This window comes from Drosophila sulfurigaster, chromosome X, assembly GCF_023558435.1.
Source record: "Drosophila sulfurigaster albostrigata strain 15112-1811.04 chromosome X, ASM2355843v2, whole genome shotgun sequence".
NCBI lineage: Eukaryota > Metazoa > Arthropoda > Insecta > Diptera > Drosophilidae > Drosophila > Drosophila sulfurigaster.
Window position 1 is genome coordinate 23,303,743 of NC_084885.1, and position 27,937 is coordinate 23,331,679.

Here is a 27,937-nt window from a genome sequence, read left to right on the forward strand (position 1 = left end):
TCAATGCGAATGTTTTGCGGATTTCGTAAGGCTCGAGAACGCCTTTCGATATAATTCTAGTGGAAGAAAATTTGCATAGCAATGCCATCCCAGGCAGAGGACTCAAGATGATGACTGCAGAAAATACCCTGTAAATGTGAGCCGAAAAGCAAAAAGGATTTAGAACTTGGCAAATTATGTTTTTTCATTCGGGTCTCAGATTGTGCAATAAAGCGAAAAGATTGCAAGTTATTTTGCGGACTTTAAGATTAGAATTATGTTTAAAATATATTTTTCTTTAAGGTTTTTTCCACAAAATAAATCTGCCAGAAATATTAGTTAGAAAATAATGTTTAAAATATCTTGTTGGTTTAGGTTTTTGATAAAGAATAAATCTTTGAGAATTAGAGATTAGAAAATAATGTATAAAAAATATATTTGTATTTTAGCTTTTTGCTTATAAATCTTCGAGAAATATTTATTAGAAAATGATGAATATCTTTTTGTTTTAGGTTTTTTCTAAAGAATAAATCTTCTAGATTTAAAGGTTTGAAAATTATGTTTGAATTATTATTTTGTCTTGGGTTTTTGCTAAAATTTTGAGGGGGTCTCAGGTTATCAAAAGATATTTAGAGATTAGAAAATAATGTTTAATATATTCTTTACCTTTAGGTCTTGAAACTAAACCCCCAAGTGCACCCCGAATTTAATTGGATTATTGAAATCTTTTGTTTCGAAATTTAGAGATTAGAAAATTATGTTTAAAGAATATATTTTTTTTTAGATTTCTGCTTTGAATAAATCTTAATACTTGAAAGAAAACCCCCAAGTATACCCCGAATTTAATTGGACTGTTGAAATCTTTTATATCCTCCTTTTGCTTTGATTTTGGGATGCCAAATTTAGCTGCATTTCTTCAGTCAACCTATCAGCGTAGCTTTCAAAATCCTTTTTCAGTCAGAATGAAACGTCTGCCATCTTGTGGCGTCGCAAGGGATGTTCAATGGAGGTCGCATTACGCGTGGGCAACAGACTTGAGTCGTAGTTAGGGGCAGCACACTCAGCATGTGGCAAAGAGGGTGGCATGGGGAGGGGGAGGGAGAGGGGTGGAGAGGCAAGTGAAGAGGGTGTCTCTATGCGACAATTTCCTGCTTTCAAAGTTTTGCGCGCACACAAACTGAGAAACACGCAGAGCGAGCAGAGAGAGAGAGAGAGAGAGAACTGAGCGCATTAAATTGAGGCCCAAGTTACAGCAGCGATAAATTCGAGGCAAATGTATCTGACGATTGCCGTTTGGGCCAAGAGTCAGCAACAACAACAGCAGCAACAACAACAACACTGTTGTTGCCCCTGCCTGCGGTTGGCGTGCGGCAAAAAAGTTCGCCAGGTTGTTGTAACCCTCGTCATACCCATTAGCCAAAAGGGTTGCAAGGGTAACATCGTTCAGTAGCAGTCGAAAGCATAAAGAATTTCTATTATTTGCTGTCCGCTTAGGCTCTTTATCTGTCAAAGCTTTTGTTTAAGCAATCTGAGAGTCTGACAATCTGGTATATTTTTTACTTTACTCTATGGTATATTTAAAATAACTATATGGTATATTTTGTACTTTACTCTATGGTATGCTTAAAGTTACTATATGGTATATTTTGTAGCTTACTCTATAGTATATTTAAAATGTCGTACTATGTCAATATACCAATTATAGCTATTGGTATATTTTTTTGTATAATATTTTGCAGTAAATTTTCAGCATATTTATTTGGAATATAGCCTTAGGTATATTTCAGTATTTTTGAGCTGCATTTTCGGTATATTTACTTGGATCATATGTTGTTATTTTCTCATTTTGCGGCATATTTTCTCCACATTTATTTGGAATATCATCTTAAATATATTTCAGTATTTTGCAATGCATTTTCAGCATCATTTTAGATCATACGGTATATTTTTTGGACTTTGTGGTATTTTTTTGGTATATTTACTTGCCTTCGGTATATTTTCGGTACATAGTCTTCGGTATGCGTTTGTAGTCTATGGTGTATTTTAGGTATATTTTAGTATTTTAGTGGTATTTTATCTATATATTCATATGAATCATGTAGTATTTTTTTGCATTTTGCGGTATATTTTCGTCATATTTATTTGTTATATAGCCTTCGAGATATTTTAGTATTTTGAGGTATGTTCTCGGTATATAGTCTTCGGAATGTTTTTGTTGTTTTGTGATATATTTATTAGTTATATAGCCTCGGGCATATTTCAGTATTTTGGCGGTATATTTTCTGTATATTTATTTGCTGTATAGCAGACTTTAGTATATTTATTTGGTATATATAATCTATATAATAAAGTATACCATTATTTTTGTGACATATTTTTAGAAAATGATTTCATTGAATATGGCTAACAGGTATGTCAAAGTTAAGTACACTCGACTGTAACTTTCATTCTTGTTGTTTATTTTGGTATCAATTCATATCACAATTTATATTCTATCGAATTGATTCTTACAAATGACATTTTCATTAATTTCCGACCAAATTTAGCAATGTTAACGCTTAAGATGTATGTTTATATACAAAATCAGAATGTCTACTAATGTTCGGGTATGTTGAAGTCGAGCACACTTGCCACGGTCCGTTAGCCAAGTTAGTTTGCTTTGCTTGCAGCGTTTTTGCATACGAAATGCGAGCTGTAAATTGTATCTGTGCGCTACTTAGATACACCAATGCGAGCGAGCACGGGGGTGACTCGTCTCATATACAACCCCTAGCCTCCATCTCTCCCCTTCCCCCCTCCTACTCCCCCTCCCCATCGCTCAGTTCAGTTGAACAACACTTCGTGTTGCCGTTTTTTCGGTGGTTTCGTTCGTTTGCCCGCAATTGGTTGCCGCAGCAACGTTGATTTAATAGATTTTTCCGTTTGCAGCTCAAAATGTGCTTTTGCAGATACGATACAGTCAGTGTCGTAGTATGCCCCTAACATCCCTTCAACGACATCACCTCCCCTTCCCCCTCCCACCCCACCTCAAAAGCAGAGGACAACTTTTGTGACGAGGACAATGACGAGGGGAGACGGAGACGGTGAAGGAGACAGGGGGAGGGAGGACTGCGAGGACATGGACATGGACACGAATTGAGTACGTGACACGGGGTTGCAACCCCCAACCCATGCCACCCCCACAACCCCCCCTTGCTTGCTCTTATAGCAACCCTATCTAGACTTTTGTATCCCATTGCCATCATCCGCTTTATTTTTATTTTCGTTTTTTTTTTTGTTGCTGTCGCATTTGTCTGCATCCGAAAAAAAGCAGCAAAGTTTTTTCTGTGTTTTCTTTGCTTTTTGTTTTGCGTGTCGCCACTCGAGGGTTGTGCAACCTCACCCCTGCGTGTATGCATGTGTGTGTGTGTGTCTCTGTGTGTGTGTGTAATTAATGCTTATTGCCTTCGCTTAGCTGGCGAATTGTTCGCTTTTGGTTGGCCAAATCTGCAAAACGCAACGCAATGAGACAACACCACGTGATTTCCAGCGATTTCAATTCGAATCACCCTCTAAAGAGGGGTGGGGAGAGGTGGGGTTGGGGGTGTTTGTTATACACTGAGAGGGTTGCTTAAATCAAAGCACATCATTGAGCTGAGAGCTGCTGTGCTTTAGCTACAAAATGGCGTCGCTTTTGAGCTTTGCCAAATTCTCCAGGGTTGCTGATGATGATTTTCACACGATTTCCGTTGGCAGCCACCAATTAGAATTGAGTTCATCTCAAGATGGTTTCTATTTTAGCTAAAGTCAGCAGAAGCTTCATCAACACCCTCGAATTCGAATATCGCTTGTAAAAAGAATCTCAATTCCTAAAACTTTCGTTTGTCGCAAAGCAATTGAATCCAAGTGTGTTCAACTTATTCTTTCAATATATCAAAACAGTTTCGTGCTATTTTTTTCTATAGTAAAATTTATTTTTTGTATAGTTTTTTTATTTCTTCAAAAGGTGTATCTTAACAACACAGTTTTGCATCTTATACAACCCAGATATTATGATCAAAAGGATTTTGTAGCACAACATTTAATTACTATTGCAAGATAGATTGTCAATCAAGTAAATATTACAAGTAAAGAAAATGTTTGCAGTAAAATTGATAATGAAAACAGTTAATTTTGAAACTTTATACACTGAAAGTAAGCTAAAGTCATATTTGAGCTGCATTCAATTCAAGAAAAGCCTAGGTTGGCATTCTTATTCTAAAAATTGAGCTAAAATCTCTGACTTTTTGTTTAAACTTACCAATTCGCTTTAGATTTTCAAAGCTTTTTATATCCGCCTCCAGGAAATGTATGTAACAGGCAGAAGAAGTAACATCCGATCCTCTAAAGTATATATATTCTTCTTCGTCTGTCTGTCTGTCTGGCCGTATATATGAGCACCTAGATCTCAGAAACTATAAGAGATAAAGATATAATTTTGTTCGACAGCACTTGTTATTTTAGCGCGCAGATCAAGTTTGATTCAAATTTTTGCTTTTTGCGCCTCCGCAAATCCACAAAAATCGAATAGCAATCAAGTCTAAGTTGTTTTGGCTGACAATCTGGTATATTTTGTACTCTATGGTATATTTTCAATGTAGTCCTATATTAATATACCTCAATTCGGTATATTTTAGTATTTTTGTACTATACATTGATATATTTGTAGAATATGGTGTTATTGAGAATGTGTAACGTGTAGAAATAGTGTTCGGATTTTTTATTTTGTTCAATCTTATTAATTGATTTTAGATTTGCTTAGCTTTGTTAGAAAATATACAATTATATTAACTAATTTTGGAGTGATAGAAGTATTTAGTTTGGGATGCAAAAGCAGCTTAGTTTCAACTTCATTTATAATATAGTATCTTCTCAATTAAGTCTCTCTCTTAGTTATAAACTGAAATGTTTCAATTCGCTCGAGCTTTGAATGCATATACTATTTCTTTGGCTTTACACAATTTGCGTTGCTTTCTGTCTCACTCACACTCACAGCGAGCTCTCCTTGAATTGCATGTCAGAGCTTCCAATGCTGTTCCCTCCCTCCACTTTCCACCTTTCCACCTGCCCCCCTCCCGCGAGTGTCTGCCTGCCGCCCTTCGCTTGTTGTTGTTGTTGTTCGTGCCATCAACTGGTCAAAAGGGCAGGCGACAATCATCATCATTATTATCAGTAGCAGCAGCAACGTCATCATCATTATTCATATGGCCCAAAAGCGCCATCATAAAGCAGTCAACAAATGTCGTTGTAACTGTCCCCCTTCCCCTTCTCCTTCCATCCCCTCTCTTCCCCTTCGACTGTGTCTAGAGCACTCTCCAAGGATTCAGCTAATGAGCTTGTTCGTGTGCATGTCCTCACTGATAATCAGCGACCACAACACTCTCAGGTGACTCAGGTTGAATGGTTGAATGGATGGATGGATGGATGGATGGATGGACGGATGGATGGTTCCTTAGTTGGTTGGGACAACAACTCAGCCCAACCCAAGCCAAGGCTGCTGGAGTTGAGCCTCATTAGCTGACTGTACATGTACTACATATGTCTCTCTCTCTCTCTCTCTTGCTCTCTCTCGCTCTCTCTTTGTACATAGTACTTTATAGCAAGTACAGACCCTGAGCTTCCATTAGCGATGATGACGCTGAGGCTTAACGTGTCGCCGCATGGCAGGAGAATTTTCCCCTCTCTCTTCCTCTCTCCCTCTCTCTCTTTTTCTGTCTCTGTTTTTGGTGTGCGTGAGTTCATGTTGATGGCGCTTTGTTTGCTCGGGGACCTCTGAGCTTACATAAATATGTGAGTGTGGGAGTGAGAAAAGTATGTCTCTGTGTGTGTGTGTGTGCGTGTGTGTGTGGAGCAGAGCACATGCTGCGTTGCACACTCCAACTTCAACTGCGACTTTTACACTGCAAAAAAAATCGTTGTAGAATAAAATGTTGATCTAAAGAACATAAAATTCTTATTGCTCGAAAACACATATAGATTTAAACAGCATTTAAAATAAGACCCAAGTTCTTAACAATAAGAGGAAATAGGTAAGAAATAGGTAAGGTGTTATTCTTCAAATATACCAAACTAATATACTACAAATTACAGAAATATACCAAAGTCAATATTTGGTATATTTATGTAGTACTACATTTTAAAATATTATACCACAAAAATACAAAAATATAGCAAAGTCTATATACCAATATACCATAAAGTGCGAAATATACCAGATTGTCAGCCAAAGCAAATAAGATCTGTAGTAAGATTTATTCACACACATTTCCTGAAGGCACATTATATTATAAAACCCTTACAACTTATGGGCAGACGGTAAAATTATAATTTATATAATATTGTACAAATATTATGGTATTAATTTATAAATTATAAGCATTTAAAACTATGACCAATATCTTGTTTAACACTGATTTTGCTAACGCTTTCACTCGTAGTATAAATTACATATTTCTTAACAAAAAAACCTTCATCAGTTCGTTTCCAATTCTGAATACTTTCTTCGGGAGCTTCACTTGATTCAAATGTTGAAATAAGAAGAATTAGCTTTAAGTCTCTATTTCGATTTGTAAGCTCTAAAAATCCGGTATTTATACAGTAACAATAAAATCAATTTGCATTTAATTTAAAAGATATTTTAGCTGCTGTATTTGTATGCGCATGTTTTGTACTTATTTTTGGTTTTTTTTTTTGAGGATTATTCATGGTCGTTGGTTCCGCGTTGTAAGCTCGGTTGGGAAGTCGGAAAGTTTGGGAAGTTGTTTCCTTGCGACGACGTCTGCGTTGTTCTCTGTTTGCCAAAGGTGTGTCAATGACATTGGGTCGGGGAATATGGCGAGGCGAATGAAATGAGAGTAAAGGAAAGTAGAGGAAAGGACAGAAGAGGAAAGGAATGGAGGGGAGAGGAAAGGAAAGGAAAGGAAAGGAAAGGAAAGGAAAGGAAAGGAAAGGAAAGGAAAGGAAAGGAAAGGAAAGGAAAGGAAAGGAAAGGAAAGGAAAGGAAAGGAAAGGAAAGGAAAGGAAAGGAAAGAAAGGGAGAGGAAAGGGAAGAGGGAATATGCCATGATTGTGGGCACAGCGGATGCATGGGTGTGGCATGCAACCCCACAGAGACACAGCCAGCATCTGCCTCTCCACCGCTCGCTCTCTCTCACTCCCTCTCATATTTTGGCTATTGATTTTCGTATTTTGCCTTTTTGGCGCACGCGATCAAAGTGAACGAACAAACGCACGCATGCTTCGCTCCTTCACTTGCCACTTGCCACTCTTTCCCCCTCTTTCACTTCGCATCCAGTCCAGTCTCTTCTCTCTCTACACTTCCGCTACCACTGTCTGTCCGTCCGTCCGTTTGTCGTCATCAGCGTCTTTTACATGCTGTGCACTCAAACGTAACGCCAGCTAAACATCGAGTGAGTAAGAGTGGGAGTGGGAAGAGGAAGAGACAGAGGTAGACAGCGGGAGGGTGATTCCAATGAATTGCCTGCTCTGAAGATGCGTCTACAGTGTTCTACAGTCTAGACGGTGAAGAAGGCCAACACAGTCTGAGGCTGACCCTCAGCTTATCAACAAGTTTTGCTAGAAGAGGAACCGGTTCAAAGGCGAATTGCTCCGAATTGCGAAAAGAGGAAACACAGCTCGGCAGAAAAAGATAGGTTTTCATTAAAGTATCTTAAGCTTTACTAAAATAGGAATAGGATTTGAATAACAACCAACAATAAGTTGGAAAGACTTACTTAATTCATATTACGAGACTTAAGAAATTGAAATTTGTCTGTTAATTTAATCTGTCAAAAAGTTGCTAACACTTTTCATAAATTTCTTCAATAATAACCAGTATTATTTCAAAAATATACCAAATAATATACCACAAAAATACTAAAAAAAAATTACAAAATGGTATATTTAGTGTATTAATATAGTTTGTATGTATATGTTTGTAGTAGACTGCAAAAGCGGGTATAAAAATTAACCACACGATATACCAAAAAATACTAAAAATATACCAAATCATATAATTGGTATATTAGTACTGTAATATATTTAAAATATACCATAGAGTCCTAAAGCGGGTGTACAAATAATTAAAAAATATACCACAAAATACTAAAAATATACCAAATGCTATATTTGATATAATGATGTGGTAATGCAATTAAAATATACCGCCGATTACAAAATATTGTGCGGTATTAATTTTAAAAATTACTAAATTTATATACCACAAAAATACTAAAGGTATACCAAATGCTATATTTGGTAAACCAAGAGTATTTCTTAAACAACTTTTAGAATTTTGATATATGGTCTCGGTTGTTGACGTTGATCAAGAATATATATATATATACTTTATATAGATCGGAGATACCCCCCACTGCCTGTTAAATATATTTTCTGGAGACACAAAGTTATAAAAGAATGTGAAGCACATTCAATTATAAAGCTAAACTGAACTGAACCAAGCTCATGCTGTTTAACGGATGTTAATTAATTTATGGACAAGTTGTTCACCAGTTACTTGTCGAATGACTCCGTCAAAAAGTTGTGCTGGACCAGCAGCCAATCGCATTGCAGTTGCTGAGATGCAATCGCAATCAGAGATCCAATAAAAAGCAACAAGCGACATTTGCCCGCTTTGCGTGGCAAACAAAGATGAAGTCAAAGTGGAAATCCATGTGCTGTGGGGCGACATGAAATCACAGACAGCTACAGCAACAGATACAGATACAGATACACACATACAGACTACAGATAGAGCTACAGCAACAGATACAGATACAGCGAACATTTAAAGCCGCAGCGAAAGAAACGAAAAAAAAAACGATGAGGAGGAAACGAGGGAGAGGGAGAGGGAAGGGAGCTGGGGAGCAGCGAAGCAAACGCTGACAGAGATTAATGAAGCACTTATGGGTGAGCACACACACATACACACACAGACGAATGGGCGCAGATACATTTGTATCTGTATCTGTGTGTGGCGGCTGTGCGCGTTGATCATCATCATCATCATCTGTTGCTGCTGCTTGTTTATTTGCTGTTGGCTGCCGGTTGCCGAGATTTCGACGCCTTCATCATGGCTTGGTAGCTGTGCGTGTATCTGTATCTGTATCTGTAAATGTATCTGTAGCTGTGTATTTATATCTGTATCTATAGCTCTCTCGCTGTGATGGCTGTAAAGCAAAGATCAAGGCGAGTCACACCACAAACACAAAGCTATTTATAGTATCAACACTCGTTCTCTCTCTCTCTCGCTCTCTGTCTTTGTTTCTCTTTCACTTTGTGATGGCGCTGGGGAGGAGCAGCAGCAGCAGCAGCAGCAGCAGCAGTTGAGTATCTTTTAGATGAGCTGCTAAATCTGCAGGCGGAATCAATCTTCCCACACTTGCGCTTAAGTCTTCCGCCTCTTTTGTTGTCCACTTCGCTTGGTCACTTGGCATTGACTGCAGCAAAAAAACAACAGAAAAAAAGAACCATTTGCATTTCTGTCCATCCGCATCTGCATCCCTGACTTTGACTTTGTCTGCGATTCTCACTCTTGTCTGTATCTCCGTATCTGTATCTTTAGCTGTAGCTATATCTTTAAACTGTGTATTGGCGCTCTTAATTCGCCATTGTCTGTGGCTGTGAAATTCTCTGAAATTCCATTTGAAAAGCAATCTTCTGACCAACCAAGCAGCCAGCTAGTTAGCTACACAGTGCGAAAACAAATCGAATATATAGTATAACCATACATCCAGTTTTAGCTTTAGTTGTATATATTAGTATCTATATAAAAGCTCAACTCACTATTGATAACGATAGACAAAATTCAATTCTTTAAATTGCAAAATTTTTGATTTTATTTGCTCTATTTGATAAAAAAAGAAAACAATTTCTTTTTAGATATTTGCTTTATTTATTTAGTATTTGTATTATTATTTATTTTTGCATTTATTATTATTTTATGTTTTTCTTTTATCATTTTATTATGAAGTCTGTATTCTTATTAGTTATTGCCTTTATTCATTTTTGTCATTTTGCCTTTTATTTAATTTAATTTAAATTCATTCCTTTGTATTCCATTCTATTTCATTTTAATTCATTGCATTTCATTTCGATTTCATTTCATTCCATTCCATTGGATTATGTTCTATTTTATTTCTTTTCATTTCATTTAATATCAATTAATTTGATTTAATTTCATTTGAATTCTTTTAATTCCATTCCATTTCATCTTATTTCATTTTATTCTATTTTATTCCAATGCATAGCATTCCATTCCATTCATGTCATTTCATTTAATTTCATCTCATTCCATTATATTCTATTCTGCTCTATTTCAAATTATTTTATTTAATTCTATTCTATTTCTTTTTAATTTATTTTATTTCATTTCAATTCATTTGTTTTGACTTCATTTCATTTTCATTTCCATTTCATTTTATTTCATTTCATTTTATTTTATTCCATTGCATTTCGCTCTATTTCATTTCATTTTATTTTAATTAATAATTTCATTTGAATTCATTTAATTTCTTTTAATTTCACTTGATTCCATTTCATCCTATTTCATTTTATCCATTCACTTACATATATTTCATTTTATTATGTTTAATTCAAGTATTTCTTTTAAAGTTTATTTCATTTTATTTCCATTTCATTTCCATTCCATTCCCTTCCATTTTATTTAATTTCTTTTTATCTGACTGCATTGCATATTAATATTTTTATTTTTGATTTTTCCAAACGTTGCTTTCTTTTATGCTTGTGACTTTTCTTTTATTCATTTGGAGTTATTTTTTTGTACAGCTCTTTAAATTTTATTTCATTAATTAGTGTTGGTTTATTTATTTTTTCGACAGTGTTTTAAATATGTTATGTGATTGAATCACACAAACCCGAGAAGGCTATCAGATAAGTCTGCGTTTATTTATTTATTGTTGAGCGAGAATTAAGATTGTTAATACCCAGAATGCTTCACATTGGCAAAAGCTGTTATACATATTTCTGTATTTCTGTATTTTTTCGTTTTCTCAATGACTTTATGACTTTGTTCAGTTCGAGTTGGAGTTGGAGTTGAAGTTGAGTTTATGATTTGCTCACTTGGATGCCCCATTTTGCATTTAACGCGCGCTCTCGCGAGAGTTGTTCTGTGGTGTATCTGCAGTTATCGAGGGGCAGTTCCCCTCAACCGCAACAGCAACAACAACAGCAACAGCAACCGGCTTCACATGGATAGAGTGGTAGATGGCAACTTGATGAAAAATCAAGGTCTGACTGCCTCGCTGATCATTAATGTTGCACACACACACAAGCACACATTAATAAATATGTATCTGTACTTGTAGTTGTATCTGTAGCTCTGACTGTATCTTTTATCTGGCCGGGAAGCTTGGCGTTGACTCGACGCCATTTAACAACAACAAAACAAAAAAAAAAAAAAAATAGGGAGAAAAGCAACGAAATATTGCGACGAAACGGGAGGAGTTGAAGCCAGGTTAATGTCTGCCTGGAAGATGATCATGATGATGATGATTGTGACTGAGATGATGATGATGTTGCTGCTGTTGCTGCTGCTGTTTGGTGGTGGCGGCAATGATGACGACGCAGATGTGGACGCACTGAAAGCAAACGTTACGCTTGGTTAAAGATCATTACCGGCAGCAACAACATCAACAATGAAGACGACAACAACGACAAACTGGCAACTGGTAAACCGGGCAACTGGCAACGGCGACGGGGCGTTGTCAGGCAGCCAACATTGCCAGGGGCACTTAAAAGAGACCCAGACCCAGACTTAAAGCCAGTCACAGCCACAGATACAGATACAGATACAGATACACAGCCATTGCTAGAGTTAAAGATACAGATACATATACAAATACACATTGAAAGATACAAAACACTAAGAGCTAGGCACATCTTCAGCGAAAGATGGAAATTTTTGTGGGGCTGAATATTCGGCGCCCAAAAAAGTTGCAGCCAACAGCTTTGACGCACTGCTTAAATACCCTGTAATGCACGTTGTGTAACTGTGGAGTTGCTCCATGGCAGCGCTGATCGAGGTTTAATACTGATCCTCTGTACTAGGCTCATGTTAATCTGCCAATTCAGATCCTGTAATTATTTTACTTTTATTTTGATTACTTTCTTGATTTAACAGCAAGAAAAGTAGACATGACTTGAGAAGATTCCAAGATTAATTTTGTAGCTAAAGCTAGAGCTATTTTTGGTATTTATACAGAATTTATGATACATGCAAAAACTGTAGAAGTTATTTATGAGCAAAAACACCTATCTTAGTTGCTTTGGCTGATGATTTGGTATATATTGTACTCTATGGTATAATTAAAATGCAGTGCTTTATCAATATATCAAATATAGCTTTTGATATAATTTAGTATTTTTGCGGTATATTAATGTTAAATGTGGTACTTTTTCAAAATACCAAAAATAACCTTTTGTATATTTTTGCAGTATATCATTTTCAAATGTGCGGTATATCAATTTTATATGTGACACCATTTCAATATACCAAGGATAGATTTTGGTATATTCTATTATATTTGCGGTATATTAATTTTGGTATATTTTAAGAATAATACTGTACTGTTAAGTTTTCGTTCGAAATGGATAGCAGGTATCTCAATATACCAAATATAGCCTTTGGTATATTTTGGTATTTTTGCAGTGTATTAATTTGGTATATTTTACATTAAGTAACGCACTCTTTTACTTTCATCTCACAGTCGAGTGTGCTCGATTTTCTTACTTGTTTTTAATATTCTGCAATCATTTGCGGTATGTTGCTCTTATAGAAATTGTTTGCTTATATCAAAAATAGTAAGTTATCGCCGCTATGCATTAATATGTGCAAGTTAAAGAGTTATAGGATATCTGCCAGTTCAGCATACCCTTAATTTTTGCATTCTATTTCTATCAAACAATCTGTATTCCCCATTTTTTAGCACGAAGTTTTGAAATTTCAACATTTACATTCTCAATGCGAAGTGTCGGTGACTTGCAGGGTAGCTACTAGTCGGTCAAGCACTTTTGCATTACAATGTGACAAACTTAACACGCTTTTTTCATAATTACTGCAAATTATATCTCCCAAATTATTATTATTTTATTTAAGTAACGAATACAATTTCTTATTGACTAAGACCAAATATAAGTTTACTATAGAACGATCAACAACAAAAGTGTGAACTTACAGGGTATCTGCTAGTGCAGTCATTGACACAATCATCGTGCGACTTTGCAAAATTTGAATGGCGTTTTATGATCTTGCGCATTTCGCATCCATTCCGCGAGTCAGGTTGAAGAGTAGCATAAAGAAAAGGAAAACAGAAATAAAAAGAAAAAAAAAACAACCACAATGGCAACTGCAGCTAAGCAAAGCTGCACAGCTGACTGACGTTTACCAACACTGATAATGGGTAATAGGCTGCCTGACTGCCTGACTGTTTGACTGTTTGTTGTTGACTGCCTCTCTCAACGGCTCAACGATTTTTGACCAAGAGCAGAGACTCAGACTCAGTCTGGAGAGTAGAGGCAACATCGTCGTCGTCGTCGTCGTCGTTGTCGACCTCTTGGCGGGGCGGCTGCGAGGCAGTCAGGCAGATCAGCGCGCACGCCAAAGTCAAGACCCCCGACTCCGGTGCAGACTCGAGACTCGAGACCCGAGACCGAAGATCGGACCAGACCAGACCAGACCAAAGGGGGTCTCTCTCTCTATATGATCATCATCATCATCATCATCATCATGGCATGCCAGAGTCAGCTTCGAAGTCGAAGTCAAAGTCGGAGCTCATCCACAGTCAAGATGACGGATGTTGTGCCGCAATTCTCCCCCTCTTTCTCGCATTTTCTTCCTCTCTCCCTCTCTCTTTCGTTCGTTCATGCTCATTATCTTCCAGCTTCTGCTTTGTCTGTTTCTGTTTCTGTTCAGTTTCTCCCGTTTATTTCTTTTCTTCTCTGTGTGTGTTTTTTTTTATATATTTTTTTTATTTTTACATCCAATGATCACTGAACCGTTTACGTTTTTGAACTGTTTCAAGGTCTGCTCCGTTCTTCGTTCTTCGTTCTTTGCTGTGCTTCCTCTTCTCTCGCTCTTTCTCATTGGACATTTGCGACTTTTTGGACAGACTCGCCATTGTTCCCAGCTTTTGGAATCTGCTTCTCCAGCAGCACAAAACCTATAGGAACTCAGCAACTGCAGCAGTTATTCAGCTCAGTTTTATTCTCTAGCTACTTGAGCAGCTAAATCTTCAATTTATATGAGTTGGGCTTGATGTATTTGCATATTTTGTTTTATGTTTTATTCAATGTGACCTTTGGGTTTTATTGTTATTTTATTGGCTGCTTATATTGTTCATACCAAATACAGTCTTCGATGTGGTAGATGAAATTTTCGGAATAATTATGGCTTCAGTTTTTATGTTTAACAATTTGAATATTCGAAAAGTTTCAGGTTGATCTATAAACATTAATGATAAATTAGAAAGAACATGATAGCAATTTATTTGTGAAGCTTTCACTAGGTCAGCAGATCAGAACAGTTTATGCTAGTACAATATCGATATACCAAATATAGACTTTGGTATATTTATTGGTATTTTATTCAAAATTCAATGTTTATCTGTTAGAATTGTGAAATATTTATAATATAATAACAATTTACATTTTGGGCTAAATAAAAACTAGACAATAACTTAAGCGCTTAAAAAATAACTATGTTCAATATCGATGTACCAAATATAGTCTTTGGTATATTTTAGAATTATTTTTGGATATACAAACATTATAAAAGGTATTTAAGAAATACTTTTGGCTGATAATTTGAACTCCATGGTATTTTTTGAAGGTAGTACAATATACCGAATATAACCTACGGTATATTTTTGTGCTGTATTTTTGGATTATTTTTAGAATTTGGTTTTATTGCAAATGGGTAACTTGCATGAAGCCTTCGTTATGTTTTAGTATACCTTAGCGGTATTTTTGGTATATTTTTAGTATATTGTTAGTATTGTTAGTAGTAGGAAGCCTCTCATATTTCTGCACACTCTGTCATATAGATTTCGGTATATTTTTGTATTTTCGCGGTATGTTTTTGGATATACAAAAACTGAAAGAGGTATTTAAGAAAATACTCTTGGCTGATAATCTGGTATATTTTGAACTCTGGTACAATTTGAAGATAGTTCAATAAAATCACATACCGAATATAGCCGTCGGTATGTTTTAGTATGTTCGCGGTATATTTTTGGTATATTTTTGGAATATGGTCTACACACTCTGTAATATAGATTTCGGTATATTTTTGTATTTGACAGTTTATTTTGTTTTCATTAATTTCACAATATTGCCCACTCAACTGTAATATCATAAATTGGTCATTCTCAAAATTGTAAAAACTAGGTAATAACTTAGACACTCAATATTTTAAATGTTTTCTTTTATAGAGATTTTCATTCCATTTCAATCTTTTGGGTTACAACTCAAGTGAAGTTGGAGTTAAAACGTATGAAAAGCAGTTGCTGTAAGTGCTGTGATGTGCTGTGTTGTTCACCTGTTGAAAATGTTCTCTCTGTTAGCCAACTTTCTTTCATTGGAAAGTGCCATTTGCTGAACCGTGTTAAACTGTGTTAAACGCAGAAGGTTAACTACGATTCGATTCTCGTTGTTGCTGTAGTTGTTGCTGTTGTTGTTGGTGCTGTGGCTGTTGCTGTTGTTGGTGCTGTGGTCATGCGGCATGATTGATTAGCGGTCGCCTCCGATGGGTGGCTTCATTGACCATTGTTCATTATTATTTCTTATTTTTTTGCTGGGTGGAGCTTGTTAACTGAACTAGATTTCGAGTGCCACGTGGCGTATGCGCAACGCGAAGCGAGGGAGACCAAAAAAAAAGAAAAAAATGAATACGAGAAATAAATAAAATAAGGCAGCTGCAACGAGTTGCGAGTTTGCTGCAAGTTGTGAGTTGTGAGTTGAGTTTTACCCCCCGTTGCAGTTGAATGTGGCAGGTGTTGCAGCAACGTCTTCTTGTTGTTGTTGTTATTGTTGTTGTCCCTGCGGACCGGACTCGTGCTCATATTTGTTGTAATAGTAGTTTAGTAGTCTTCCTCCCTCCCTCCGTCACCATTCTCAGCTCATCGTCGTCGTCGTCGTCGTCTTCGTCGTTGTCTCACGTGCATTTGAACATGGCATGCGATCACGAAATTAATGAGCAGCAACGTAATTACTTCTTAATGGAAATTGGGCAAAGGAAAACGAAAATAAACAACTGCAAATGAAAACGAAAATGAAAATGAAAAGAAAATGCGCGGCAAAAAGAAAAGCAAGCAACTATCGCTGCTGTTGCTTTTGTTGCTGTTGTTGCTTCGACTATCTTATGACAATGCCGCAAGAATTTGTCCAGCTTAATTGAAAACTGAAAGTGAGACGAAGGCAAGTCAAGTTGCTTCCACTAGGCCAGAGAACACTCTCTTCTATGTTATATACATATGCATAACACTTGCTCAGGTTTCTCACACTCTCAACACTCTCTTATTCTTTCTCCCCTTACAACTCGAACAATAATTGCATAATTTGTTGAGTATTAACTAAAGAGTTGTGCAATTTAAGTGGAAAGAGAATTTTTCAAACACGATATATTTATTATATGTTAAAAAATGTAACCTATAACTCTGAAATCTGTTCTATATTCATCTGAAATCTGTTCTATATTCATCATATCTGATTTATATTCAAATTGTCGGCTTTAGTATTGAAGTATTTCGGTTCACTTGAATACAAATTTATTTTATTTGGTTTCAAAATAATGAAATATACTTTTATGTAGATGTAGATAAGGACATGATAAACGTTTGCTATATAAACGAATTCCCAACGAATCTTTTATATTCTTTATTCTATTGTATATTATGGATAGTAAAAAGTAAAAATCTTATTTTATCTTCTGCCAGTGCTTATTTCTTTTTGACAAACTTTTTGAGCACTTTAAAGTATTCGAAAAATTGCATTTACATAAAATATGACTTTTTAAACTTTTATCAATCTGTTAAGAAAAGTTAGCTTTGATCTTTTATTTCGTATTATAAATACATACACACTTTTGAAATAGAATTTGTGAAAAAAAGTTTAAATTTTACTTAGAAAGTGAGTTTTTATATAACTTTTTGGGGGATGGAAATATATGTAACAGGTTCTGCCTATAACCGACGCCATAAAGAATATAGTATATTCTTGATCTACCTATAAAGTAGGTTTTTAAGAAAATTTGGCTGAAAATCTGGCATATTTTGAATGTATTACAGCATCGATATACCAAATATAGCATTCGGTATATTTCATTATTTTCGCTGCATAATTTTGGTATATTATTGGAATATGGTTTTATTGAGCGCCGATATATCAACATTTTAGATGTTATTCAAGAAATACCATTTGGTATACTTTAAACTCTACAGTATTTTGTATGTATTACTTTCTTGATATACCAAATATAGTCACTGGTATGTTTTAGTATTTTCGAGGTATATTTTTGGGCTATTCTAATACTCTTTTGCGTTTTTAGTATATTTCGAATGTAGTAGCTAAATCAATATACCAAATATAACCTTTGGTATATTATTATTCTTATACCCGCTTTTGCACTCTATTGTATATTTTGATTTCAGCACTATACCAATATATCAAATATATTTTTGGTATATTTTCAGTATATTATTCTGTATATTTTTAGTACAATACTAGTATTACTTTATTGATATACCAAATATAAAAATAAATATTTTTAGTATATTCTTTGGTATATTCTTAGAACAATACTTCACTGTCTCTTATTCCAAATGCGTAGCGGGTATCTCACAGTCGAGCACACTCGATTAAGCCTTGCTTATTTATTAGAATATGGTTTTATTGAAAATGAATAGCTTGCACTTTTGTGCACAAATGAGTCATTTGCAAAATTGATGAAGCACAAATTGCTCATTCTAAATTACAAGTTTAGCAAGGAATTGTAAAATATTTGTATTTTAATTGATTTATTTAAAAAGATTAGATGTAATTAAAAGCTCTACTTGTAAAAGACTTCGTCATATATTTATATTATTATAGATTTATTTTTAATTTTTTGTATGTAAAAAATAGTGAGATATTTGCCTCCAGCTTATATTTATATCAGATTTATGTTGTGTATGTTAAGATACTAAGAGATATATTTGAGTTCTGATCGATTTAGCTTGAGAGTCATGAAATTCTTGCAACGTTTTCAGCAAGTGCAGCAAATTCACTTGTTCGCTTTGGTTGTTGTTGTCGAGTATTCATGTAATATTTTACACCTCACATTCAGCGTGTTGTGCGCTGCCTTTGTGATGCAAGCGGCGCATGCTAGAAAATATTTTATAATATGGTAACAATAAGCAAGAAAGAGAAACAGAAACTGAAACAGAAACAGAGGTGCAACAATTTCGTTCTTCTCGCATGGAGACGCATTATGCGAGCATTTTTGTGGCACGTAGTCAGCGATAGAGAGCGATGATGAGAGCATAATGGAGCACAGCAAAAAGCAACAAATTGGGTAACAAACGAAACCCACTAAAAAAATTGAATTGCTGACCAATTCAAAATGAGTTTGTGTTCTAGTTACGTGGCGCCATGAGGCTGCGAAATGTGAAATGCGAAATCGGAGACGAAACTGATGGCGATGGCAAGCAACAAACAGGTGCAGGGTATAGAACACTGCAAAGAGGGGGAAGAGAGGGGAAAGAACTGAGCAACTGAGGAACTAAACTGCATTTTTTGTAGCGCACGTTTCGCAGTCGTATATATATTTTGTATATGGAGAGAGACCTGACTGACTCGTTGAGCTCATGTCATGAGATACATTTAATGGCCCGATTACATTCTATGACTTTCAGGCATTTCCAATTCATACTTGATGAGTTTCAGTTTCCATATACAAACACACAACAATCATACGTATGTGTGCTGGCTTCTCTATTGCCAATCGATCGCTTATCACAGCACTCAGACACTGGGGATTACTAGCTGCAGATACCCGCTCAAATCAAATACTCATTTACAATCGCGAGGGCAGCTCAAGTGGGAGTCACAATATTTTGCTACTCTTTTGATGTTTTAGAGCAAGCAAAAGTAAAATATGTAAGGAAGAAGATACCCACTATCCATTTTGAAGCCAAACAATTCGGTATTTTTCTAAGAATATACTAAATAATATACCGAAAAAAATACTACAAAATACCGACGGACATATTTAGTATATCTATAAAGTACTATTAGTATTATTCTAAAAAATATATATCAAATAATATACCACAAAAATATGGCAAATATACCAAATAATATACTATAAAATACTAAAAATATACCAAATGCTATATTTGATATGTTGTTAAAATACTTCATTCTGACATATTTGGATGTAGTAGTAGTAGTAATAGTATTTGTAGTACTTTATAGATATACCAAATATGATCATTGGTATTTTTAGTATTTTTACGATATGATATTTGTTATTATAAAGGTGAAAATATACCAGATTGTCATTGCAGTATTTGCCAGTGCAATTTTACAATTTACATTTCTTTCAGCTTTTCAAAACTTCACTTCCTATTCTCTATAATATAATAATATCATTATAAAATTTTTCTTTTTATTAAACAAATTTAGCTGGTAAAAAATTAATAATTAATTATAAATCTATTCTAATTGATTCTTAAATCGTAATCATAATTTTATCAACAATTAAAATAGAAAACAATTTGTAAAATAAAGTTTGTGTTTGTCTAATAGAATTATTTAGTTGAAAAGGAGATTTTTAGTTTTATATCGAATAATTAAAGATTATTTGAACAAAATTGTTATGTTTAAAAAGGAGACCTTAGTCTATAAATTATTTTTGAATATAGTAAGAGAGTCTTTGAATAAAATTGAATTCTTTACGTAAGAAAAAATACATTTAACGACAGACTTTCCTTGAAATTTGCTTTTTCCCACAAGTTTTCTCTATGAAGTTTATCACATAAAACCTTTTCAGTAGCTTAAATGAAATATACAATTTAAACATGTTTCTCTTCTATAATTTTGCATTATTTGCAATTATTATTTGACATTCTCTACTTTATGAAAACTACTCAAACTCCTCTCGCAGCGAAAATATGTGAGTGTATGTTTAACTTGTTATGTGTTCAACGGGTGATAAGAAGACTGCTGCAGCATGCCATACTCTATAATTTATAGAGTAGTCAAGCGGGGGGGTCGGTACAAAGTGTGGGGAGTGGGGGGAAGTAAGACAGAGGGATTGAGCTTATGGCTGGAAAAAAGGGGTCGAAACGGAGGAAGCAGCACGAATTGTCTTGACTTTGTTTGCATTGCATTGCATTGAACACAGAAATTGACTTTGAACACGTCTTCCTGTTTTGACCAACTATTGCATAAGCCAGCCCCCTTATTAATATATGGCTCAACAGTGAACAGAGAACATGACGTGACACAGCGGTCAGCTCGGCTCCAGATACCAAAAATAATTCACATTCAAAATACACTGAGCGAAAGAAATACTCTCGAATTAGATTGTTAATGTGCATATTTTTTAGTTAAGACTGCAAATAGCTCAAAATATTTTGTTAATTACATTAAAACATGAAAATGCTTATGTTATACCTTTCTCTCTCTTTACAGAATATTTTAAACGTATTCTATACCAAAATGTAAGTACTTAAATTTTTATTTTATTATTATTGTCATTTTAAGGCACTTAAAATATTATTATTTTTCAAAAATGTTGATTCGCTCAAATATTATTTTTTATTCCAAAATATAAATTTGTTATAATTTGAGTTTGAGCAAAAAGATTTCCCAAAAATGTAGTTTATATTTATATTTATTAAAATTACCAATTAAACAGCCTTAAAATATTATTATTATTAACTAAAAATAGTAAAATTTCTATCTTAAATATTATTTAAATGTAATAATATAAATTTGTTATAATTTGAGTTTGAGGAAAAAATTTCACATAATTACTCTAATTTCAAATAGAAAATATAGAATACAAATTATAAAACAAAAATTTGGAGTAAAATTCTTTCACTTTCTTAAAATTCATATTGTAATAAATTTATATTGAAGTATTGGTATTTAATATTATTAAAGTTGCCAGCTTTCAATGATAGAATTTCTCAAATAAGGTGATTAAGTAAATTTTATTTGAAATGGAAAAATATAATTTTATTTTAGTTTGAAATTGAATTTTTACTTTTATTAAACAATTTACTCTTAAATTATTTATACTTTAAAGTGAAATACTTCTGTATTACAATTTGTATTCTATTTTTGATTTCATTTCACATAATAAAAGTTTCTACTTTTATTCAAAAAAATATAGAATAAATATTGTAATACAGAAATACTTTAGTTTAAAGCTAAAATAATTTTGGAGTAAATTTATATTGAAGTATAAACAATTGAAAATCAAAAAATTGTTCATGTGCTCAAATTCATATTTTAATAAAATTATATTGAAGTAAGTTAAGAAAAAATTTGTTTCATTTGCTTCATGTTTTAATGAAATTATTTCGCGCAGTGTATTTTCTGCATTAAAATGAACATCGCGAGCATGAGAATCAAATTCGAAATCGAAATCTGAGTGTTTGGCATTTCCCTCCGCCAGATAAACGATTTACCTTGACTAAATATACACCTACATACATATGTATATACCTATCTATATACATATACATATATTAAAACACACACACACACATACAGTGGCAGAAAAAAAAGTGGAGCATTCATGCGGGGTAAGTCTGCAAGATTAGAAGCGTTATGCTAATATGAATAGCTTCGAACACCTTGATAGAGTTAATGCCAAGCGCTATCAGCGCACAGTTTCATTGATTACGCACTCACACACACAAACACACACACACGCATACATACACACACATACATGCAAAGAGAAAGAGCCGTGCACATTTGTGGTTTATGATCGAATCTTGCGCAAGATGTGGGAACAGCATTGAATGAAAAGTACAGTTGCGTTCTCTATGCGTCACTCGCCCCTTCCCCCCCTCTCACCCTTCGCCTCCACTCCCTTCTCCATCCTTTACGCCACCATTCACCATTCTTCTATCTCGTCATTTGCCTTGTGACTTTTGGAATTAGAACTGAAGCTGGAAACAACGACTGACGACGACGACGCAACGCGCCATAAAACATGTGAAATCAATATATAAATATATGCACTTCGATACCCTGTAATCAGTAGGCACAAACGGGCAACTGGCGAGACTTCTAATCATACAAATTCAAAGTGTTTTCTATCCTGTAATTATGTTGAAAACTGTATTGAGTTAGTTTGAACATGTTTCAATTACCGTATTAACATACAATTGTCTTTAGATACCCTGTAATTGTTAAAAGACAACTCGAATGCATAGAGAAAAAAGGAAGAGGAGAAAAAGAAATTTTAAAGAAAAGATAAAGATGCCATGAAACATGTGAAATCAATATATAAATATATGCACTTCGATACCCTGAAATCATACAGAAGGCACAATAGGGTAACTAGTTTTTAATTTTAAGGGAATCTTATTCTAATGTCCTGAAATTAAGTTAAAATATGTATGGAAGAGCGTTAGCTTTAGACACAGCTTTTAGTTTGAAATTTTTCAATTATTTTAAGATCACATTTGCTTTTAGATACCTTGTAATTGCTGAAAGACAACCCGAATGCATAGAGAAAGAAGGAAGAGAAGAACAAGAAATTTGAAAAAGAGTAGAAAATTGAGTTGAAATCGAAAATAGTTAATAGGAGAGCAAGAAGTTAACGTTAGAGGTTAGAGAAATAAAATCTAAAAGAAGGTTTTATAGAAGGGACAGAAATCGATGAGAAGAATATTAATAGACTATGCTTTAAGTAAATGTTTGCATTGTTGATGGTGATAATACCCAAGAATATATAAATATGTCTATGCAAACATATAATTTTCTTACAATTTGAGTTTGCGTAAATAGATTTCACATAATTATAGTTTAAACTTTCATTTAAAAAAAATATAGATTAAAAATATTAGTACAGAAATTTCTTGGATTAAAGTACAATAATTTTAGAGTAAAATTATTTAATTTGCTAATTATTTTAGTGAATTCAATATTGCATAAATTGATTAATAGAATGAATTTAGAATTTAGAGTGGAAAAAGTTGTTAATTTTATTTTATTTATCAATAAAAATAATTATATAATATAATGATTGTTGAAATAGAACTCAAGTTTTAAAAACAGTTAAGTTGGAAATAAAAGAAGAGAAAAACAAAAATAATTTAAGCACAAATTGTTTATTCCAAAAATATGAACAAAATACATATTCCAGGGTATTTAGGTGTCGATAGTGAGAATCGTTATCTGCTGGCGTTCGTTAAATAATCGGTATGTGTGTTCTTATAATTGTTGTGCCTATCGGAAGGTGTCATAAAAATACCAAAAATAAATGAGGAGATTGCAAGGCCAAAGAAGAGGGGAAGATGACAGGTAGAAGGGGGGCAACAACAACAACAGAACAGAACATAACAAAAAAAAACCAGAAGCCAATGAAACAAGGCAACAAACACAGCAAAGCTTCCCCCTCACATTCCTTCCCTCTCTTACTCTCTTTCCCTCTCTTTCTCGCACTCTGGTATCTGCTATCTTCAGTTTTGTGGCGTCGCAGCTTCGCTAATCTTGCGTGGGGAGGAAGGGGTGAGGGAGGAGAAAGAGGAAAACGGCGACGGCGACGGCAACTGATGAATGCTGATTAGATAAGCGACCACATCAAAGGCGCAACAACAGTTGTTGGAGAGTGCGAGTGGGAAGGGAGAGCGAGGGGGCAGAGCTGTGAAAATGGGAGAAAAAGTTGAGAGGAGCACCGATAGAGAAGAAGGAGTGGACGCTGAAAGATGAGCAGGAAAAGAAAAAGGAGGAAAAGGCTAAAATAGAAAAAGAGGAGAAAAAATTAAAGGAAAGAAGAAAAGGTAGTGAAATAAAACAAATTAAAGAAATAGGAAATAATCTATAAAAGATGAGGTATGAAAAGAGTGAACAAAAAGTTAAAATGGAGAAATAATAGGAGAGCAAAAAGTTAACGTAAACAAGCTAGAAAGAAAAGCTAGAAGAGGGGGTATTAAAGAAGGAGCACTGATAAAGGAGAAGATTTGGAAGCTGAAAGATGATTAGGGAAAAAGAGAGGAGAAAAATGCAAGAAAGGAGGAGACGAAACTTAAAGAAACGAAGAAAAAGAGAAGACAAGAAAAACTAATCAAAGAAAGATAGAGTTAAAATGGTTGACGAGCAGAAGGAGAAAATAAATTGCAAAAAAGCGAGAAACATGAGGTGATCAAAGAGTGGAAGAAATAGTTGAAATGGATAATAAGTAAGAGGAGAGGAGGAGAAACTTATTGTTAAGGAGGGAGAAAGTAAAGCTTAATGAGGGAGACACAAATAAAGTTGAAAAATTGGGAGGAGCATCGATAAAGGGGAAGAAATGGAGGCTGAAAGATGAGCAGTAATAAAAGTAGAGAATAATAAGGCAAACTGGAAAAGGTGGAGACAAAAATGATAGCAAAAAAGAAATGGAAAAGAATAAGAAAAGACAAATTCATATGGATAAGTAATAGGCGAGCAAAAAGTTAACGTTCAAGAGGTAGAAAGTAAAGCTAAAAGTGGGTGTTAAAGCGATGAGAAGACAAAGCAAAAGTACAGGATGTGGGGACAACAACAACAACAACAACAACAACAAAAGCAACAGCAACAGCAACAGCAGCCGTTCAATCATTTGTGGCCCAGAGATAAGCGACAACAAAGACGGCCAAAAAGCTGACCAAAAGCCAACGCGCAGATAAAGAGGAAGGAGAAAGAGCATAGATAAAGTAGGAGAAGTTAGTGGAGCGGGGGGGTGGTGGGTGGAACAACAACATTTTTGGCAAATGAGACAAGCAGCAAAGAACTTGGCTGCTGTTGCACCTAAAAGAACTTTGGAGAGTTAACAACGGAAAGAGAGAGAAAGAAAGAGAGAGAAAGAGTGAGAGAGAGACAGCACGCGAGCGGGCAGTGAAATATTTGGAACTATTTATGGTTATTACGCGTCTCGTTGGCGTGTTTCAATTTTAAAAATAGAACAAGCAAAGAGCCAACAACAACAACAGGAAAAGCGACGCTAGCATCGCAGTCGCGTCTGCTGCGAGGTGAGCGTGGAAATTGGAAAAACTGCCAGCCGCAATTAGTCAACAACAACAACAACAATTCACAGCAGGGTCAAGGACAACGCAGTCAAAATGCAGTCAGAGCAAAGTCGGGGAAAGCCAAAGCGATTAGAGCTGAACATTAAAATAGCAGTGCTGGGGACTATACTATTATAAACCCAACTTCCAGAGACAATTTAGTTATAACAGCTTAAAGTATTTAATATTTAATAATTAAACATTTTTTTTCATTTTGGTTTGTTCAATATGTTAGTGAATAATAACAAAAGAAATTGTGTGCTTTGTGAACAACTTTGAAATAGCAGTGTTAAAAGAAAAATTTAATAAATTTGAATAATTTTATAAATAACTTATAGACTATATATGTATATATAGAAGACATATCTTTAGGTATTCCAGCAGCTCCGTGTTGGCCAACTCATTCAACTCAATCGCATGAGTCACGAGTGCATTGGAATCGCAGCATTGTGATTTCATCAACACACAAAAAGAATGAAAAACCACAAGCAACAAAATCGATAAGGATAATCAATGATTAATTTCATAGTTTCGTTGGAGCTTGAAATCCAATTGTCATAACTGAGGAATACATTTTAACTTTGCTCTGAAGACATGACTATTTATTCGTTTTAAGATTAATAATTTAGAATCGATTTTTTTTTAAACTTTGCTCTGAAAACATGACTCTTTATTATTTTCAAGATTCATTAATGCAATGGAGTAATCTTTGTAGTTATACAATTGTTCGAATCAAGATTTAATAATATGCGATAGAATAATCTTTGCAGTTTTATAATGGTTCCAATAATATATTTATATATACTATGTATGTATATACATATATGTTTTTTCTCTTAAGTTTCTTTCAGTTGATTAATCAATATGTAGAATGAATTTTTTGTTTTTCTGAACACTATTCAGACTTCTGGTGTAATATTAGCTTAGAAAATTCATATTCAAATTCTTTAAATAACATATTTTAATTATATAATTAATCTTTATTTTATATGTTTTTTCGATTTCTCGAACAATAATTTTCTAGTCTTTTTATCCATTTCAAGGTTTTCTTTTGTTTTGTGAGATGTAATGTCTTTAATTTATATAATCCAAGCAATCGAATATATTTATAAAATTCATTTCATTTTTCATAATTTCATCATAGATAGACGAACAACAAAAAGAAAAAAATGTATTGCCTAGTAACGCATTTTAACATTATCATTATTATTTCGGATAAATTGAGATCTATCAAGTAATTGTTATTATTATTATTTCGGATAAGTTGCAATCTATTATCCGAAATCACCAAACTAACTAGTACAGAACTGATAATAGATCTCAGCTTGTCGGATAAGTTACTATCTATTATCCGAAATCATCAAACTAACTAGTACAGAACTGGATAATGTTTTGGCTGCCTTCGGATAATAGATCTCAGCTTATCGGATAGGTTGCTATCTATTATCCGAAATCATCCAAAACAATATCGAGTACTATCCAAACAAACTAGTATAGTACTGGATAATGTTTCGTCAACTTTCGGATAATAGACCTCAGCTTATCCGAAATGAGACAGATCCCAATTAACTGTGCATTATTCATCGCTGTCATCAACTTTCGCTCGCTACAGCTTCATTATGGCCCACAACTACTACAAATGAATATTATAACTGTGGGGGGGGACTCAGAACCAACTAGCCAAAAGAAAGAAAAAGAAGACGAGGAAAAAAAAAGGGGGAGGAGGGAGAAATAAAACGAAACGAGACGAAAATTTGCTGACAAACAATGAAAAGAAAATGTCGTTGATAGTTAATTAAAAAACAATTTAAACAAATTAGAGTTCAAGCTGAAGTTTGGAGTAACAGAGAAGAAAAGAGTCACAAAAGGTGGCAGAGAAAGACAGAGAGAAGATGACAACAGCGAGAGCGGCGACGAAAATGAAACATTAAACATAAAACGTAAAGCGTAAAACGCATTAACAACAACAACAAAAACAGCCAAACGCAAAAAACCGTAAACCTGGCGACGAAAATTTTAACAAATTTTCCAAAAGCAACAACAAGAAGAACAACAATAACAACAACAACAACATTGCCGCCACACGCTCATTACAATTCAATTGAAGTAGCGACAGCGACAGCGACGTCGACGTCGTCGGCTCACGAGGCGAGACGAGAAGACACGAGGCTTGCGTTCAACGACATTGCCGAAGACAAACCAAACAGCAGCACTTTTAGGTATAATCAAAGCGCATAGCCAGCCGCCACAGCAGCAGAGAGTGTTCCTCTCTCTCGACATCAACAGCAGCAGCAGCAGCAGCAGAGAGAGACAGTGAAACACAGACGCACACATGCCGAGCGCTCACACAGATAAGTCACATAGATACGTCAAGCAGGCACGAAGACAAAACGAGCGACGAGAGAGCGCAAGCAACACACACGACGACTGCAGCACACGACGAAGAGAGCAAGAGAGCGCATGACGCTGACGTTGACGCAGGCGACGGCAGCACGCTGCTGCTGCTGCGTTGACGTCGCATCTGTGTTGGGCAAGAAACGCTGCTGATAAATTGCTGCCTGGCAATTGGGCAGACGAGGAGCAGCCGCAGCAGCTGACGACGACGTCGCTGCGAGCAGCACAGCTTTTGGCGCCGTGTGTTTCCTTCGCATTCGTATGTCTGTATGTATTTCCTT

At 34.8% G+C, this 27,937-nt stretch overlaps 1 long non-coding RNA gene across 1 annotated transcript in view; it reads left to right on the forward strand.

Moving 5' to 3' along the window:
* Positions 1-27,937, forward strand: part of LOC133848695 (uncharacterized) — a 56,038-nt gene that overhangs the window by 17,470 nt on the left and 10,631 nt on the right. Inside the window, exon 2 of the long non-coding RNA XR_009895290.1 lies at positions 20,686-20,714. This is a non-coding gene — a long non-coding RNA (uncharacterized LOC133848695). The remainder of the gene's footprint in view (positions 1-20,685; positions 20,715-27,937) is intronic.